The following is an 18,441-nucleotide window of genomic DNA, read 5'->3' as shown; positions in this document are numbered from 1 at the left end:
AAAAATAAACACAAAGTGGAAAGAATATCAATGTTGCAACATAGAAGATGTTTATAATAGTGCAGGTTTTTAGTCTAGTTAGCACTGTAGGTGTGTGTCCCTTGTCCCAGAATCTCGGAGAGACTTTTTACTGAGTTTTCTCAGACATCTTTTAATGACAAGTCTACGCTTATTTCTTGGTCTGTTGTTATTTGAGCTGAGAATACTTTCCAGCTTATTATGCTAAAGCTTCATGCTTATGCTTGATTCTCTCATCTGAGGTTCCGCTTGTTGCATTATTATTGTATCAATGCCTTACTGATTAATATGCCGATTCACTTTATTACTAAATATCGATTGATTATAATAACTTTTAAAGATTTGAAAATAATACCCTTTAACTCACACTAAATCTGTTTATTGGCTGAACTAAAAGAAACGATAATTGATACTGCTTTATATTGACTTCAGCTCCTTACATCTCTGTCAACATCAAAGATCCATCGACCTGTATGCGGTGGTTCATGATTGATTAGTAAGGGATAGTGAAACCCCGTGCTCCAACAAGGTGCATGAAGTAATGGGCAATCAGAGATTATAAGACTGCATTCGAAAGACAAGACTAAGACAACTGGCCCCAAAGGCAGCCAACATCCTGGGGAAGACGTTTTGGTAACTTAAGTAAAGACTGCAGTTAAGGAGTTGGATAGCAGAAAGACAACTGGCTCAGATGGCCTCGCTGCCAAGCTTAATGCATGCTATATAGCCCTGTTGGTTCCAGAAATGACTGACAAGTCCCGCACTGTATGGCGGGAGAGGCCCTACTGGTCTCGGTACTCAAGCTGGGAAGGGATGTGACAGGGATGGCATTGTACATGCCCCTCTCAATGCTCAAGAAACATTATAAAATACTGATCAAGATCCTGCAAACAGGCTCCTCCCTCCAATATTGCAGTTGCTCTACTTGAACTAAGGCTTAGAACGGAGCCTCAGCATCTATTAAGACTGGATGGTGTCCATAAATATTGTTTTTTATATCAAACAACAATGTCTCAATGTGGGTTTCATTGTACGGAACAAATATGGAAAACAAAAATAAATATAAAATTTGTTTAAGGAGTAAATCAACGTGGGGAGAGACACAGGGAGACAGAAATGAGTTGAAGTATTTGTATTTGGAATGCTTAAAACATGTTGGACATATTAAACATCATATGTACAAGTCACATGGATAAGAAGCACTGCGTAACATTACTGGAAATGTAACCAATAAAATACTGTGCACAAGTGCTCGTGAGAGTTGTGACGGCGCAAGTGACACATGAAGTGATATTTACAGCGGTGAAACAGGGCGCAACAGGGAATACAGTGGTACAATAAGTCTTGTAAAATTAGGGCATCCGAACTATCAATGCTGAAAAATTACGAAGAACATTAAATCGTATGCCCGTGACATGAGGGCGCCAAAAATAACGCTGTTTGAGTCAATGGCGTTTCGGCCTGTAGAAATCTAGGCCATCATCAGGACTGGTTATAACGCCGGCTCTCTGCACGCCTTGAATTTTCCTGTGCCCGATTGATTCGTCGAAAATTCAGTACTCATTGACTAGGTTCTGAGCCGCCTTTCTTCTCACATTCCCGACTGCACACACGGACCTCCCAAACCATTCCGAGGCCGTGTCCATCTGGTGGTTCCCTTGCATCCGTGCGGCCACAACACTGCCCTAAAATTATATGTAACCAGTCCTGATGATGGCCTAGATGTCTACAGTCCGAAACGCCGTCGACTCCAACAGCGTTATTTTTGGCGCCCTCATGTCACGGGCATACGATTTATTGTTCTTCGTAATTTTTCAGCATTGATTGTTCGGATGCCCTAATTTTACAAGACTTATTGTACCACTGTATTCTCTGTTGCGCCCTGTTTCACCGCTGTATATATCACTTCATGTGTCACTTGCGCCGTCACAACTCTCACGAGCACTTGTGCACAGTATTTTATTGGTTACATTTCCAGTAATGTTACGCAGTGCTTCTTATCCATGTGACTTGTACATATGATGTTTAATAGGTCCAACATGTTTTAAGCATTCCAAATACAAATACTTCAACTCATTTCTGTCTCCCTGTGTCTCTCCCCACGTTGATTTACTTCTTAAACAAATTTTATATTTATTTTTGTTTTCCATATTTGTTCCTTACAATGAAACCCACATTGAGACATTGTTGTTTGATATAATATACAGCCCCAGTCTCACTGTGGTCTACGGGCTACCTCCTGTGGTCTCATAAATATTGTTTGGCGCGTTGCCTGCAGAGGATGCATGAGCAGACACCACAAGCTTTGGAGCTGCAGCTAAAAGCTGCTCGACCTCCAAAACAAGAGAGACAGTGGATGACTAGAGACTTGGTAATGCAAGCGGCTCATGTCAATAGACAACTTACAAGAAGGCAGGGACTTTAGGGACTATCATGATTTGAAGTATGATTAGGAAATTGCCACTGGACATTTCCTATTATACAGATCTTTGAGAGCTGTGATCCAGTCAATCAATCAATCAATCAATCAGGGAATTGTAAGCCCGCTACTCACCCGTGACGGTCTCAAGGCACTGAGGGGGTGTGTCCGCAGATCTGTTTCGCTAAAGAGCCAGGCCTTGAGGGTCTTCCTGAAGGTGTTCAGGGAGGGGGCGCGTCTGATGTCTGCCGGTAGCTCGTTCCAGGTCTTGGCTGCAATGTGAGAGAAGGATCTTCCGCCTGCTCTGGCTCTGTTGATGCGCGGGGTTTCGGCCAGTGCGAGGTTGAAAGATCGGAGGTTTCTTTTGGGTACGTGGAAGTTGATTCTAATCGTTGAGGTATTTGGGTCCGTTGTTGTGTAGGCATGAGTGAGGATTTTGAGTGACCCTTTTCTCCACGGGGAGCCAGAGGAGACTTCGTAGGTGTTGGCTGATGTGTTCGTGTCGGGGGATACCGAGGACGAGTCTGGCGGCAGTGTTCTGTATTGTCTGGAGGTTGCAGAGTAGGGACTTGTTGATGCCGGCGTAGAGTGCATTTCCATAGTCCAGTCTGCTGGTAATGAGAGCGTTGGTGACTGTTTCCTTGACTCAGGGGGGATCCACTCGAAGGTCTTGAAGAGGATGCGGAGGGTGCTGAAGCAGCTGGAGGTGATGGCATTGACCTGTGGGTTCATGGTGAGGGATGAGTAGAGTACGATGCCGAGGTTTTGGTGTGGTCTGAGGGGGTAGGTGGGCTTCCGAGGGCGGTCGGCCACCAGGTGCTGTCCCATGCAGAAGGGGTGGTACCGAGGACGAGGACTTCTGTCTTCTCGGCGTTGAGCTTTAGGCAGCTGCTGGTCATCCAGACTGCGACGTCTTGCATTCCTTTCTGAAAGATGAGTTTGGCAGTGGCAGGGTCTTTGGTGAGGGAGAGGATGAGCTGGGTGTCGTCGGCGTACGATACGATGTTGAGGCCGTGTTGACTGCGAGGGGGGCCATGTAGATGTTGAAGAGGGTCGGGCTTAGTGATGAACCCTGTGGGACTCTTAAAGTGATTTTCGTGGGGTCGGAGAGGAAGGGTGGGAGTCTTATCCAATGGGTGTGGAAAATGAAGATCATCAAACAACCAACCCATGGGGGGCTCCAGACTATATGCACAATTGAGGGAGGTCTAGAGTGGTGTACCTCATGCACCGAGCACTCCTTCACCAGACTACTTGCTCGTTAGCTAGCCTAGAGAAAAATGGGTGGAAGAAATTGGTAAACTGATTAACGAATGTAATTCGGAACACAGTTTAAGTGTTTCCAGGAACGCTATATTTAAACAGATAAAATTCAATTATTAGCACAGGACTTACATTAAGCCTCACAGAATCAATACGTTTTACCAAGGTGTGTCGGCATCATGCCCAAGATACAGTGAGGGAGACACAGGATTCTTCCATAAGGTCTGGAGTAGTTCGCGCCTTGGGACATACAGGGAGGAAGTGTACGTCTTGTCAGTGAAGAAAAGGGCAAGTGCACAGCTCACACACACACACCAGAGGCCTGTTTTACTGGGTCTCTTTCCATGTCCCAGAAATAAAAAAAGTTATTAGCAGGTTTGTTGAAACAACATTGGTCCTGGTGAAAAGGCAACAGTGATGAACTGGAAGGAAACGAGTGGGACTAGTTTGACTAAAGGGAGCCAGGAAGTGCTGAAATGGGGTTAGTGTGAGAGCACATTGTTGAACATGGAGACCAGGAGAGGGTTGAGGAAAAAGGGCTTTGAAGATGCGCCAGACAAAATAAGTGTTTATGGTCAGTGATGTAGATGGAGATCTACCAGACCGCTGACATGAGTGATGATCTGGTCTAAGGCACAGATTGTTAGTGCTGTATTTGATTTCAGTGGTACTTTGAGGGCTACCTCTGACCAGTACCAGCAGCCCCCCACCAAGAGATGCAACAGTCACAATGTGAAACTTCTGAATTAGTTTATTTTCTAGGGTTGATGCACCATACCATACCACATTGTACACAGCTAATGAGTAAACAAATGCTGATGGGATAGATGCTAAATAAAACGTAGTTTAAGCCCATTAGAAAAATGTCTGTAACTGATACATCGTCTAGTGTTGCTTTTGAAACAATAAAATTTGCTTTGCAAATAGAGCACCAGATAAAAAAAAAAGAAAGATAAAAAACACAAGGATCCCTTTCGAAAGTTTACCTGCCCAGACCAAGCTGGTGCTTAAATCCTGGAAAAAATGCGCCGTAGGAGGAATGGGGATGTTAAGAAAAAGGTAAAGGAATTTGGGCAGAACCACCATCTTCGTGATGGATATATATCCTGCAAGGGATGGGGGCAGCTTAGTACACATTGGGAACCAATGTTCCAACCATGCCACAGCCGGCCGTAGTTAGCACATCAGAGTTCCACAGGTTCTCAGCTGAGCCAAATGCCCAGGTACCTCACTGGGTCGGTTGGCCATTTTATTGGGTACTCCGAGAGAAATGGTGTTGTACCAACTAATCTGTATGCCACAAGAACCGCCAATGCACACAACTTCGTGCATTATGGGGGCCATGTTTACCTGTGGCACAGCCATACAGTGTCATATCCGCATAAAGCGAGACTATCAGACCCCTAGTTGTGAATCCAATGCCCCGATGTAAGTGATGCTGCCTTAGTCTAGCCACCAGCGGTTCCATCACAATCACAAAAAGAATGGGGACAATGGGCAGCAACTATGTGTACCAAGTGTGATAGGAAAGGGGTCCGACAAGAGCCCGTTCAGGTGAATTCCCACAGTAGGAAGGGTGTAGAGGAGCTGTATGTTTTGGATAAAGTGCAGATTGAGACCGAGGCAGGCAAGCAATGGAAAGAGGTACAGCCATTTCCGGGTATCAAATGACTTGGTGGCATCAAGCAGAGCTGCTATTGCGTCCACCTGGGGGTCTAGATGGTGCATCACTGTGAAGATGGTGCAGAGGCTTTGTGATGTCAAGCGGCCAGAATTGAAGCTGGATTTATCGGGCAGAACTATGTGGGGAAATGTGGCAGCAATCTATTCGCCAGGATTTTGGCAAATATGTTAACGTTGACATTTATCAAGGAAAGAGGTCGATAGAATCACACTGGGAGGCCAGCTTGTCTGGTTTGAGGAGCATGACAATAACTGCTTCTCTGAGCGAGTGGGGAAGGGTACCAGCCCCCACAGAGTCTTCAAACATTGCCAAAAGATGTGGCACCAGCAGAGAGGCAAACTCTTTGTTTGTAGAAGGCAGTAGTAACACCACCTAATCCAGGGGTCTACTCTCCAAGGAGGCTTTGATTAACTCCTCATTAGTTATGGGGGAGTCCACGTAAGCATGATGGGCCCGGTCCAGCCATAACAATTGGAGTGTATCAAGATACCCTTCAGTTCTGACAGGCCTAGGATAGGCAGTGGCGTAACAGAAGACCCTATAGCCCCCATGTTGCGGGGGGGAGGGGGGGTGAACCACCAAGCTCTGGGGACCCCCTCCGGACCCCTCAGGTCCCTGGCCTGAAAGCTCCAAACTGGGCCCAGAGTTGGAGGAACCCCCCTCCATGTACTTTGCAGCAGAGCCCCCTCTAGTTTCATTACGCCACTGAGGATAGGGGTGGCAGTGTATAATTTAGAATAAAAGGAAGACATCACGTTTAGCAATCCCCGAGGAGACAAACGATTGGAATCTTCATCCAGTAGTTCTGTAACGTAAAAGGATACCTGGGGTGGGCGGCGCAGACCCGCTAACGTCCTGCCCGGGCGGTCATCCTCTCTGTAGCATTGGGCCTGCACATCCCGGTGTAGGAAGGAGGTCTACCTGTTAGACTCTTCCATAAGTTCAGTTACATTGTTCCGAATAGTGGCCAACAAGGCATTATTGATAGATTGAAAATATGCTGTCTTTAATCCCCGGATATTTCTTTCTAGACACAACAGCCTCCCACAGTTAGCCTTAAGCACACTAGATTGCTTTGCAATGCAGGCCCCAAGTATTACCACTTTGAAAGTCGCCCACAGCATGGAGGCCCACCTGAAGGAGCCCTATTATATGCAAAATATTCCACTATCTCCCTAAACTTTCCTCACAGAATGCCATGTCCCATAGTGCCCCTGGAGGTAGGCGACAGCTGCAAGTGCAAGAGGCTGCCTATAGAATTAGCATTACGAGCTTGACCGGGGAATGATCCGAGAGGTATCGGGGAAAATGAGTAACACCCACAGTCCAACTCTAGATGTTGTGAGAGACTAGCCAGTGGTCAGTTCTAGACCTTACATTTAGGTGTGCAGTAAGACAAGTGCCCTCCCTTGTAGCTGCAGGTTTGTGAAGACAAACATGCTGTAGGCATTTATCATGAATAACCGTGAGTAAGATCCGTGCAACATTAGGATGTGGGCGTCTTGAGGTACTGGAGTGACCCAGTTGGTCGTATAGTGCCACACTGAAGTCGCTCCCTCCCCTCCCCATATTATTGCACGTGCTCCAAGGCCAGAGACCAGTCTTCAAATCTCGGAGAAAAAATCAGGGTCCCCTTCGTTTGGACCATATACAGCCGCCAACAGTATGGGCCGCCTGTGTAGCTCTTCAGCAAGTATGACATAGCGCCCTTCCCTATCCGTAATAAGTTTGTATTAGCTGCAAAGAGAGCCCTCTTGCAGAAGGAGGATTACACCCCTTCCGTAGTTGGAGTATAGTAATGTGTGAGCATCACCACATCACCTAGCGTACAGCGCAGATGCCGATGACTGCTACAGATGCAGTTCCTGTAGGAAACAAATGTATTTCATATGTCTGGTGAGGTAAGCATGAACTAAGAGGGCTTTTCGGTAGTCGTTAAAACCCTGTTTGTTCCAGGTTAGGCAGGTCGTGGAAATCATGTCACACTTTTTTTGATGTGTTTAGCGAATTTGAGGGTCGATTTTGCATTCATAAAAAAATAAGGATTGCCTTTGAAAGAGATATGTAATTTAGCTGGGTACAACATGGCGTAGGGGATATCAGCCTGTTAGGGTGGCCTGAACCTACAGGGTGAAGTCCAGCTAAAGAGATAAAGCATTCCTCTGATAGTGTATCTCCTTGCGTTCCCGTGCAGTCCGCAGTATGGCATCTCGATGTCTACAGCTCAGTAGGCGAACGACAATTGTGGGCGCTGGCATAGTTCTATATTTTTCTAGCTTGCATTGAATAGCAGAGAGAACACATTTATTTTTTGCATTCCTTTAATGATTATAGAAAAGTTAGAATCATTCTGAATGTTTCTAAACGTTCTGAACTTTAACAAGTTTTTGAGGTGTTATTGTTATTCTTCATCTTTGCAAACATGCTCTCTTTCAAACGAAAGAGCTAGGCACCAAAGTTCTAAGTGGTTTGTGGAAAAGATGATGGTGTGACGATGTATTCTATGGGATAAAGTACTCCCTGCCACACATGATAAGAATATTGCAAGTCACCTGTTCCATAACTTTATAGTTATGGAACTCCTCGGTGAATTGCAATATCCTGATTATGTACAGCAGGGAGTACTCAATCCCTTCTATATTGTGGTTAAGAGTTTAAAGACACATTTTCTATTTTAAATTAGTTATGCTATTAGAGCTAACGGTTAATGAATGAGAACAAAAGAAGAATATGTCAAACAAGCGTATTTATTATTTTCGCTATGTAATGGGGCAGGGAAAAAGAGTCCCTTGTGTTGGGGTGAAAGGCAAAACACAGTGCGATAGGCTGCAACTTCCCTCATTCATCAGTGGCCTCGTCTCTGCCCTCTGAAACACATCTGCAGTTTGACAGTCTATTCAGAAATGGGACCAGCATTATTGCTCAGTGACAGAGCCTCTGATCTCCTCAAGTATCTGACACTCTGCAAAAAAGGTGGATGAAGTTGATGTATGTGAGTGAACAACACCCCAAGACGGGTGCAAACCAAGCAATGCAGATGAGTTGAGACGTCTATCATTAAACCAATAAATCCCTCTGTGATAACATACCAGTTTACACGCACCTCCTAAGACCAGCATTTTGCAATCGCGGGGAAAGAATACATTAATTAAATAAATGCAGTATGTGCCAAACATTATTTTCAAAAATTAATTGTAAATGTATGTCAGTAAGACTTTAAATATAAAAAGGGGCACAGGGAGAAATAAAGGTTCAACTTTAATTCTTTACACAGCATATAGTGGCCTGGAAAGCAACCATCAAACGTGAATGCAAATTAAAGCAAATGTTTGAACACTGCGGGGGGGGGGACAGGGGGGTTGGGTTGCTGGAAAAACTGAGAAAGAAACATTTGCTTGCCCAATAAGTTCCTGCTTTTATATGAATGTAGAGGAAGTGTAGCCATGGTTAAAAGAGAAAAGTGTTGTGCAATTCCCTCCTTAAGTTAAGCTGATTACAACATTGTATCTAGTTGTGTCCTCAGCCTACCACCTATTCAGGGCGACCTTAATTTAACTCTAAAAGTATATTTTTATGTAACGCTTCATTCAAGTTGTACTGGTGATTGTTTTAATTACGGTAAATAATATATATTGCCAATAGTATTAGTAGCAGCAGTATTTTATTGTACAGTTAATTAAAACCTTAACAATCAAACGTCCCAAGGATGTAGGATCATAACAACAATAAAAACAAGGCTGTCCATTATGAAAAATAATAGTACAAAAAATATGCAAGGTGCTAAAACTGCGTTTTAGTCAATGACAACAATTTTTGGCCACTCGTTTTTAGCAACATAGAAAGAGAGCACATTTTAAATTTTACAAAGCCTATTATAAAAGTAATACAAAAAAGTGCTGCTTTTTGGGCAATGGCAAATATGCAAAAACATTCATTCTTTGCGCCAGCAAAAAACAGAGACGTGCAATGTACTGAGGGCAAACGGTGGATTGCCCCATGGTTGCTTCAAATAGAAACTCCAAGCACTTTGCAGAAGTGCACTATTGGGAGATAGTGAAGAATTGTCCCAAGGAAGCTTCAAATGGGATATCTAAGCGTTCTACGAAAGTTCACATAGAGGATCCAGGCAAGCCTGGACAGGCAGCACAGGCAGCACAGTCGTCCCAGGATTAAATGATCACTGCACAAAAAAGCATTAAGCGGAGGGGTTGTTATGACGAACAATTTTTAGCGTGGAAAAAAAAAGTGTTATGTGCAAAGGCAGTGAAGGGGTGTCACAAGGGTGCTTCAGATGTTGTCTCCGAGCATTTAGCAGAGCTTCAGTGTGCAGAGACGATAAGGGCCTAATACCAAAGTTGCTTCAGGTGTTCTCCCAAAACGTTACACAGTACTTCGTTTAGACGATCCATACAAATGCGGAACTTGTAGCAAGCAGCACAGATGACCCAGGATTGAATGACAGATGCATAGAAATGCACCAAGCTGAGTTCGTCCTAGGACTATGACAAGTAGAAAGTAGAAGGCCACAATACAAAGGGAACCGCAAATTAGCCCCGGAGTGCCTCAGATGTTTTGTAAAGACTAAGCATTGTGGTGATCGGGTTTTCGGGACCGGTTTTTGCAGCACGCATGGTGCTTACAGTACCCAGTTTTGCTGCGGCCAACCAGATGAATTTGACTGTTTTGATGTTAAATATGTTGTTATCAAGGTTCAGGCTGGTGATTACTGCCTGACACCAGGTTTGGACTCCCAGACGAACAAAGTCTCTGGGAAGGAGAACTTTTCTTCACTATAACAGGGACAGACAGATGCATAATATATGGATAATAGTTTCCTTGCCCAATCTGCAGAGGAGGCACATTACACCATGGATATTTGTGAATTGCCATGCTGGGAGATGACCCTGCATGTTCCACTGCCCAGTCCAAGAGACATTAGCCCGGCCTTTATCCATAGTGGTTAGGTGCAGGTAATGTAATTTGGTTGTTTCCAAGGGATGTAGGAGATAATTACTGACCAAGCGTGAGAGCACTTGCTCAGTGTTGTCATATCCTCTAGCCTTGACATCTTCTTTGCGGTGATTGCTGGAAGCTTTTTAAATGCTAGCTATGGGAGATGATTGCCCAGTGCCTCTGTAAGTGAGAGTTCCATTAGTTTGTCGTTCAGGTAGCGCTTATAGGTGGAAGATCCCAAACTTGTTAAATCGAGCCAGATTAAGCCATGCATAGTCTTGTGGAGCAGGTCTAAGCCTGTGGCAGAAATTTAAGAACAAGTTGCTTCTGGCCAAAAACAGCTTTGCTCTGTTAAACTCTAGCCTTACCTGCACCAGTTATGCTCTCTTTGGCAGACAGAGGGCGGCTTTATAAAATTTGTGTTGTGTAGTTATCCAGTGTGGTGCCTTCCTACCCAAAGTGATTTTGCTCCCGTAGGATATTGCAGGGATGAACTTTGCTTTCATCACCTGGAGTAGTGGATCTAGGCTCGGGCCCAGAAACTTCTGGGCCATAGTCATAAGGGCAAACATTAGGCTAGTGCCTTTGTTTTTCAAAGAGCGCAGAAGGTGTTTGACCAAACCTTGACTGTCCAGGTGGATGACCAGATACTTATATTCGGACTGTGCTGGAGACATTTCCCATTAAGATGCCACCTGTATACTGCCTTGTTTCTTCCTGGATGTGACCATTGCGGTTTTCGTGCAGTTTATCTCAAGCCTGTTCCTGACAGACTGAGTGTAAGGTGGTTAATTGACATTGAAGGCCAATCTTGGTAAGGCTAAAACAGTATGAGGTCATCTGCATAGAGCAGATGGGTCATGCGTTGACCTACCAATTTGGGTGGGTAGAACTTTTAATGTTACTCGTTTGACCACCACTTACAAGCCTGAGTTGGCCTAGCTAAAATACACTGGGGGGGGGGGGGGGTCTGCAGATCACTGTAAAAAGAACAATTAATGGACGGAATGCAGAAACAATGTCAAACATTCACCCCAGTACAGAGATCTGGGCCTAAATCCATTGTTTTTTTGCACACTGGGCCATTCCAGTTTAGACCAAGCCATATGCAAATCAGTCTTGACCCTGCTCCCCATCAGAACATTCTATCCCGAACTGCCAGGTCAGGTCCTCTCTGGACCGGAAACTAGCATCCTGGGACCGGTTTTAGGGTATCACCCCCTCATCAGCCAGGCTAGTTTGACTCCAGTGACATGGTGAGTAGGTGACCCACGTCTGGGCATACCCTTGCCACTTAGGGCGACAAATGCAAAAAGAACAAATGATGGACGGAATTATGAAACAATGTCAAACACTCACCCCCAGTACAGAGATCTGGGGCAAAATCCATTGTTTATTTGCACACCAAGCCATTCCAGTTGAGACCCAGCCATATGCAAATCAGTCTTGACACTGCTCCCCATGGGAACAGCCCAGCCCGAACTGCCAGGCCAGGTTCTCCCTGGACCAAACACAAGCATCCTGGTACTGGTTTTAGTGTATCACCCCTCATCAGCCAGGCTAGCTAGACTCTAGTGGCATGGGGAGCATGGGACCCATCACAGCATGTCCGCTACGAACTATAACACACTAGGCTATCTTCGGTGCATATATGAAGACTGCTTCTACTTACCATGGAGCTGGTGTTAATGACAGGGTGTGAGGCTACAGGTAAGGGTGATACTGGGACATTTTTAAAAGTGTGTAAAAGCAGATATGAAAAAGAAAAGAAAAATGTGCTAAAAAGAAAACGGAGAGAGAAAAGAACAAGGAATAAACAAGGCATAAGGGACATTATACCTATCTGAACAATGAAAGAAGGGTGAGTATGCTGATGGATTGTTGAGAAAGACAGGGGGAAATGAGGAAGCAAATGCAAAAGGAAGGAGAGAGGAAGAAGCTTTAAGAAGGAGTAGGTAGGGAAGGTGTGTATGCATGTTTTTCCCCCCATTGTTCTGGTTCTGTGCTTTCATCCTCTCAACTTATGAAATGAGCCCTGCAATGAGATAAAAGTAATGTTGTCACATTTACCTATAAACAATTGAATCTAGGTGGTATGAGAACTCTGAAATAACTCCCGACGTAACTATGTATGTCAGACAGCCCGTTTTCTGTCTGTCCACTGGCTTCCTTTGTGCTGAATATAATATCGATGCCTTATGTTTGACAGGTCATGCCTTTCCCTTAACCCCAGACCCATGCAAATTTAGAAGTAGGCTCCTCTATTGTGTGCCACCATATCAACACTAAAGGAAACATATTTTCTAAGACGTTGTCAAAGTCAACAGAGCTAGCAAAGGTTACAGAAGAGGAAACATCTGCTATAATAAAAAGGCGGGTTGCACTACATTGGAAATAATAAGGCGGAAAATAAATACGAGGCAATCTAGTCGCATCAAGTTGATTGCGATTTTAAATAAGGTTGCTGCCAGTCGGGACATGCCATCAGTGTAGAGCAACTAATGCTTGATATGCTTCACCGGCACTCTGACCCATGCTCTCCCCTTCCACTCAGCCTACCAATCTGCCAATTTATCTGAGCGTATATTTGCTATTAAGAAGATGTCTTTGGTACCAAGAAATTTCTTTTGCAATACCTGCCTTTGTCTATGCCACCCATCCATTGTCTCACCTGGGATACCCTGTTGATCGTGTTCGGCTGGCGTGGGGGGTGGTCGCTGGTGCTTCATGCTCCCCGGGTCTTCCATACCAGCAAGTCAGCAGCTAGCAGGACTTACAGGCCAGCCTGTCACCGAGGCAAACTGCATTGTCTTCAGCCAGTGTCATAACACACGCCGCTTACTAGCAGGGAGGAGCTGTCTGGTTGAACTATTCACGCAGGAGGCATGGCCATTATCAGCACAAGCAATGTGTGGTACGAATTCAGGAGTTACATGCTGGGCGACTCTGTCCTTCTATCAGTGGGCGATTGTCCCCACTCTACAAAGAAGGACTTTCGCCCGCTTCTCTCAGTGAGTCCCTGCCGAGTAAACCGGCCGTAGGCTGACTGAATTTAAACTCCACCTATATCAGGTTTTGAAGTGCAGTCCTCCGTCCAGAGCCACTCGGTCAGCTCTAGCGTAACGGTAGTGTCTTTCTACGGTTTACCCCCTCTTCCTTATTGCACCTCTCTTCCTCTTCGCCAAGTTAGGCCATCAAGTTTGTGGTGAGCATGACTGGCCTATCTGCCCCCTCCTTCACTTGTACAGTTAATGCTACGCTGGAGTAAGCTGTCGATTCCACACTCCTGGAACCTAAATGATCATGTGATATTAGATGCCAAATGTAAGTATCGATGCCATGCTTTTAATTTTCATTGGACACTTAGGTCAGTACTTAAATGGGCAGATAATCTCAGGTTCTGGGCGCCTGCATCTTTAATTTCAAAGGGAGAGTATCTGCACTTCTCAGTGGAGGTTCAGTAATTTTAATAGTAGAGTCCCGACACTTCTCAGTAACTCAGAGGTACTCTGGGGCAATAAGTCCCTACTTTTATGTAATTCCATTTCAACCTCTGGTCAAGGCTAGTGGAATTATGCGGTAAGGAATAACCAATAATTCGACAAGGAGTACCAAATTATGTGTCCAGAAAAGGCAAATAGTGCAGCATAAGGCAAATAGTGCAGCATACATGCAGAACATTTTGTAATACTATTAAGTTGTCACTTTTACACATGTAAATAAACACTGTCTTAGCAAATATTTCAGTTCATCAGTACCAGTTGAACAACCATTAATAGCGATAAGAAAAGAAAAAAAAAAAGATGACAAGACCACGTTTTTAATAAACGTTTTGTTCTTTTGAGGTAGAAACATTTTTCGTTAAAATCTGCAGACTATGAGGCAAATGCAGCCAACCCATAGGTATGCAGAAAATGCTGCAGCAGCAGAAACCCAAAATTACCCTGGCCCGGACTTATGTGCCAGTTCTAAGGATCTTTTTTTTTTGCTTCTGTGTTCTATTTTCAAACATGAACTGTGACACATTAAATGGAGATTGTCATATGTTGCACAGTTATCTCAAGTGTGTCCAGTGTCGAGTAATAGGAGCTCTTACTGTCCCGGCTTTTCCTTTTAACTGAGTCATTTGTATCTCTGCCCTCATTAATGAGCAATTTAATACTACAAGTGCCATAATCTAGAGAAGAAAGCCAAACTGGATGGTCTACTGCACACAATCCATAGGGTGATTTAACAATAAGCATCTCTGATAGTATGCACTGGTGTCCGTCAGTCTACAAGCCAGTTCATAGTACAAGGGCCTCTTTTTCTGTTCAATAATGAAAGCTTATGCTTAGTTTTCATGGCAGCCATTTTACGGTTTGACTGAATGTCACCAGTGCTTTAAATGGGCAGGTACTGTCAGGTACAGAATACCTGTTGTTAGAAACTGGGTTCCTGGTTGGCTAGGGTATACACCCATGTCAGGCAGAACCCACCACTATAGTCAGAGTACCGGAGTTACACACATAAGATAACCCCTGCTCACCCCCTTGGTAGTTTGGCAGAGCAGTCAGTCTTATCACAGAGGCAATGTGTAAAGGTATTGCGCAACACACACACCAGTGGCACACAACATACACCACAAAAGGGACTCCACACAAGGTTATATAAAAATATTCTCTTATATTGTATATAAAACACATAGACCACAATTATATAAATCACCCTCAGTTTACCAACTACCCAATTGTCATGAGCATAACAGTTAGTGCACCAAGTCAATACCTATAGGTTGCACATGTCATAAAATCCAGCATCAAAAGTCATTACTGTGCATATCATTCAGTTCCTGAACATAACATTTATAGCCAGACAGTAAATACATTTCTAGATTGCATGTACCATGAACTGCTCCTGCTATCGTGAACTGTGTTTTACTTGGTTCAGCAGAAGCAGGCAAATGGCATCAATCACAATTACGTATAAATTGCAGGGAAAGAAAACTAGCAAAATCCCAACCTTGGGATTAGCACCTCTGTGCTATTTGCTCCTGAGAACATCATCCCAGAGCATTGGTGGTGATTTGCGTGCCTGAGCCACCGCACCTGTACCTCGCAGTAAAATGCGGCTCAGTGGAAACAAGCACAAAGCCCCTGGCAGAATTTCTGAGAGGGAGAGAGGCGGAACACTTATGCAGAGCTGAGATCCCTTCCTCAGGTTTACGGGGCGAGAGGTGCAAGGGCATTTGCTTCTCGCTGCACATCAGTATGGTGCAGCTGGAAAACTCCTGTTCTTTGTTTCTCGCTGCACGTCGGCCTGGTGCAGCTGGGAGACTCCTGCTTCCCTCAGGAAGCGTCGCACCCAGGCTTTTCCGGCGGCGGCACTCATTGCTGTTCCTCGCTCTGAGCGGGGACCACCACGGGGTACTCGGTGGTTGCCGGGGCAACGACAGGGTCCCTCTGCATTGGCTCCTGCCAGGCAGCCGCGCCCTGCTGATTTTCAGACATTCTTCCAGCCCAGGGCCTGAGGACATGGCACGGAGGGTGGTGGCGTTGCTGAATAACGGTGCTGAAGTGGGCACGAAGAATCGGTGGTCACGGAAGTGCAAGGGAGTTTTCCAGCGATACAAGCCCAGGGAGGCTTTTTCAAAGAAAATATAGCACCAGGTATTTCCAGAAAAACCATACAAGCTCTTCAGAAAAGCGCAAGGAAGTTCAAATAAGCACCATGAAGGAAGACATTGATGTCCCTGAGTCTTCCAAAACAGGAGGCCAGCACACACAGGCCCTTGGAGATTTCTTCACAAGCACTCAAACAGAAAAGGCAGTGCTCCTCATGCAGCTCTTCAGCCCTTCTTCTTGGCGGGGTCCTCTTGTTTTTAGAAGTGAATCTAAAATCTTGGAGTTTTAGGTCCAGAACGTATACCCCATTTTCTCATTGTTCTCTTTGTGACAAGGGCCTCTGAGTCCAGTTCAAACCAGTCCTGGTCCAGCATGAACGCAGGAGGTGTAGACAGCATTGTGAAAAGGAGACGCAGTCTATTCAGGTGCTAGTGAAAACCCCTCCCACCACTCTAAATGCAAACAAGGTCTATTCAGACTAGCGATGAGTCACCCAGGCAAGGCAGGGCACACACCTCAACCCTCCTTGGGACGGCCTAGAGTGAATACACATACCGTGCTCCAATCACTCCAAAACCAGACGGTGAATACACAAGAGGCAGAGGCACACAGGATGGTTAAACAAGAAAATGTTATTTTCAAACACAGGATTAAAAAACCCTCTTTACTAAAAGGTGTGTTATTAAATTCTGAGTTCAGAGAGCCGAACTCCATTTCTCTATCTTGTCCCAATTGCAAGTTACACATGTAAAATGTTACAATGCTTTCCCAATGAGCCTAGGGGACAGACAGACCTTCCACAGTGAAAAAAGAAATACACAGTATTTCACTATCAGGACATGTCAACCACACCAGTACATTCTACCTTTCACCTACACTGCATCCCGCCCATGGGGGTACCTTGGGCCTACCTTAGGGGTGCCTTACATGTAAGAAAAGGGAAGGTTGGGGCCTGGCAAGTGGGTGTCAACATGGCAGTTTAAAACTGCACGTGCAAACACTACAGTGGTAGGTCTGAGACATATTCATAGGGCTACTCATGTGGGTGGCACAACCAGTGCTGCAAGCCCACTAGTAGCATATGATTTACAGGCCACGGCACACTCGGTACACTTTACTAGGGACGTATCAGTAAAGCAAATAATTCAATTATGGATAACAAATCAGATTCACAATGTATACAGGGAGCTCTCGCACGTTGACGCTGATCAGAAGTGGCAAAGTGCCCAGAGCATCTAAACCAGCAAAACAAATTCCAGTACACAGTCACAAATGCAGGAGGTAGAGGCAAAAAGTCAGGGGAAAACACGCCAAGGAAGCCAAGTCTAACACCTGTGCTTCTTTAATTTGAAGAGAGAGTTTCAGCACCATAATATTTTTTCACAACACAATATTTAAAGTTTACTATGCGTTTCTTCTTTTGAAGTTCATATTGCGCATTCTGAATAGACTTGTTGGATTTAGATTTGATTCCACTGAAGAACAGGTTCCTTCAGTTGAGGCATTGGCCCAAAACCCCTGGAGGTTTAAAAAGTGCATTTTATCAGTTTTTTCAGTTACACAGTTATATCTAGCTGATCTATAAGCTTGTTTTCGTTAGAGACAGTTCTCCAGAGGTACTGCAAATATACATCAACTAAAATACATAGAAGGGCGTTGGGTCAGCCCCGCTCTCTTAAAAAGGCATTCACATTCAAGGTCATTCTACAAGCAGCATACATTAAATGTATCAGTCCCTGATTTGTTTGACGAGCTAGTCATATTTTGGGACAAATCGCTATCTAGCTAGTTGGGAGGTTTGGGTGTTGGGCTTTGTGGACCATTGCATTCTGTCCCATCTGGGATGGATGTGGTAGAAGTAAAATAATGTATGTTGCCACCACCACCTGCATTGCCTGACAGCCCTCCATGGAGCCGGGAGCTCTTGTGCTCTTGCTGGGGGTGAGGCTGGAAAAAGTACTGAGAACCTGATATTGCATAACTTGATTTGCTCGGTGCTGGAGCAGAAAATAGCACTGTAACTTCTTTTTCAGGATTCATTCCAAGAATTTCGCCATATTCCTTTACATTTTCAAAAAAAATACTGAACGTGAAAAAGGCAGTGTTTCATATCAGAACTACATGCTACATACAATAAAAGCTTCATTTACTATTAAACTTATTAAATAGTAGAAATTGGTGATTGTATTCATATTTTCCACGATCGATTTAACCAGACATATAACACTGTAGTTTACTGAATTCACGTATTAAAAAGAAGTGTTAGTATAAGGGAATTACTATATGCTGCCAAGATTTCACCATGCAAACCAGTAATCATGCTTGTTATGTCTGCTCTAACTGTTAAGAGATACACTGAATCTTAACAACGTCAGAATCCTTTGCCTAGCATTCAGGGTTGGCCTACATAAGGGTGTGGGCAAAAATATTTCATAAAAATACAGAATAGGCGAAATCCTCATTTTTTCCAGTTTGGAGAGGGGAATTTTGCTAGAAAATCG

The 18,441-nt window shown here is 44.5% G+C and overlaps 1 protein-coding gene across 2 annotated transcripts in view; it reads right to left on the bottom strand.

Moving 5' to 3' along the window:
- ABHD13 (abhydrolase domain containing 13) overlaps positions 1 to 18,441 on the bottom strand; it is an 81,783-nt gene that overhangs the window by 62,989 nt on the left and 353 nt on the right. The window contains exon 1 of one of the 2 annotated variants that reach the window (XM_085622902.1): positions 13,009 to 13,133. The exons of the other annotated variant lie outside the window; for it this stretch is intronic. The gene's annotated coding sequence lies outside the window, so the exon portion shown is untranslated. Of the gene's footprint in view, positions 1 to 13,008; positions 13,134 to 18,441 lie in introns of those variants that run through there. 2 annotated transcript variants of the gene reach the window in all.

This window comes from Triturus cristatus, chromosome 8 (assembly GCF_964204655.1).
Source record: "Triturus cristatus chromosome 8, aTriCri1.1, whole genome shotgun sequence".
Taxonomy (NCBI): Eukaryota; Metazoa; Chordata; class Amphibia; order Caudata; family Salamandridae; genus Triturus; species Triturus cristatus.
Note: the sequence above shows the minus strand (reverse complement) of the source record. Positions and strands in the feature narration are given on the sequence as shown.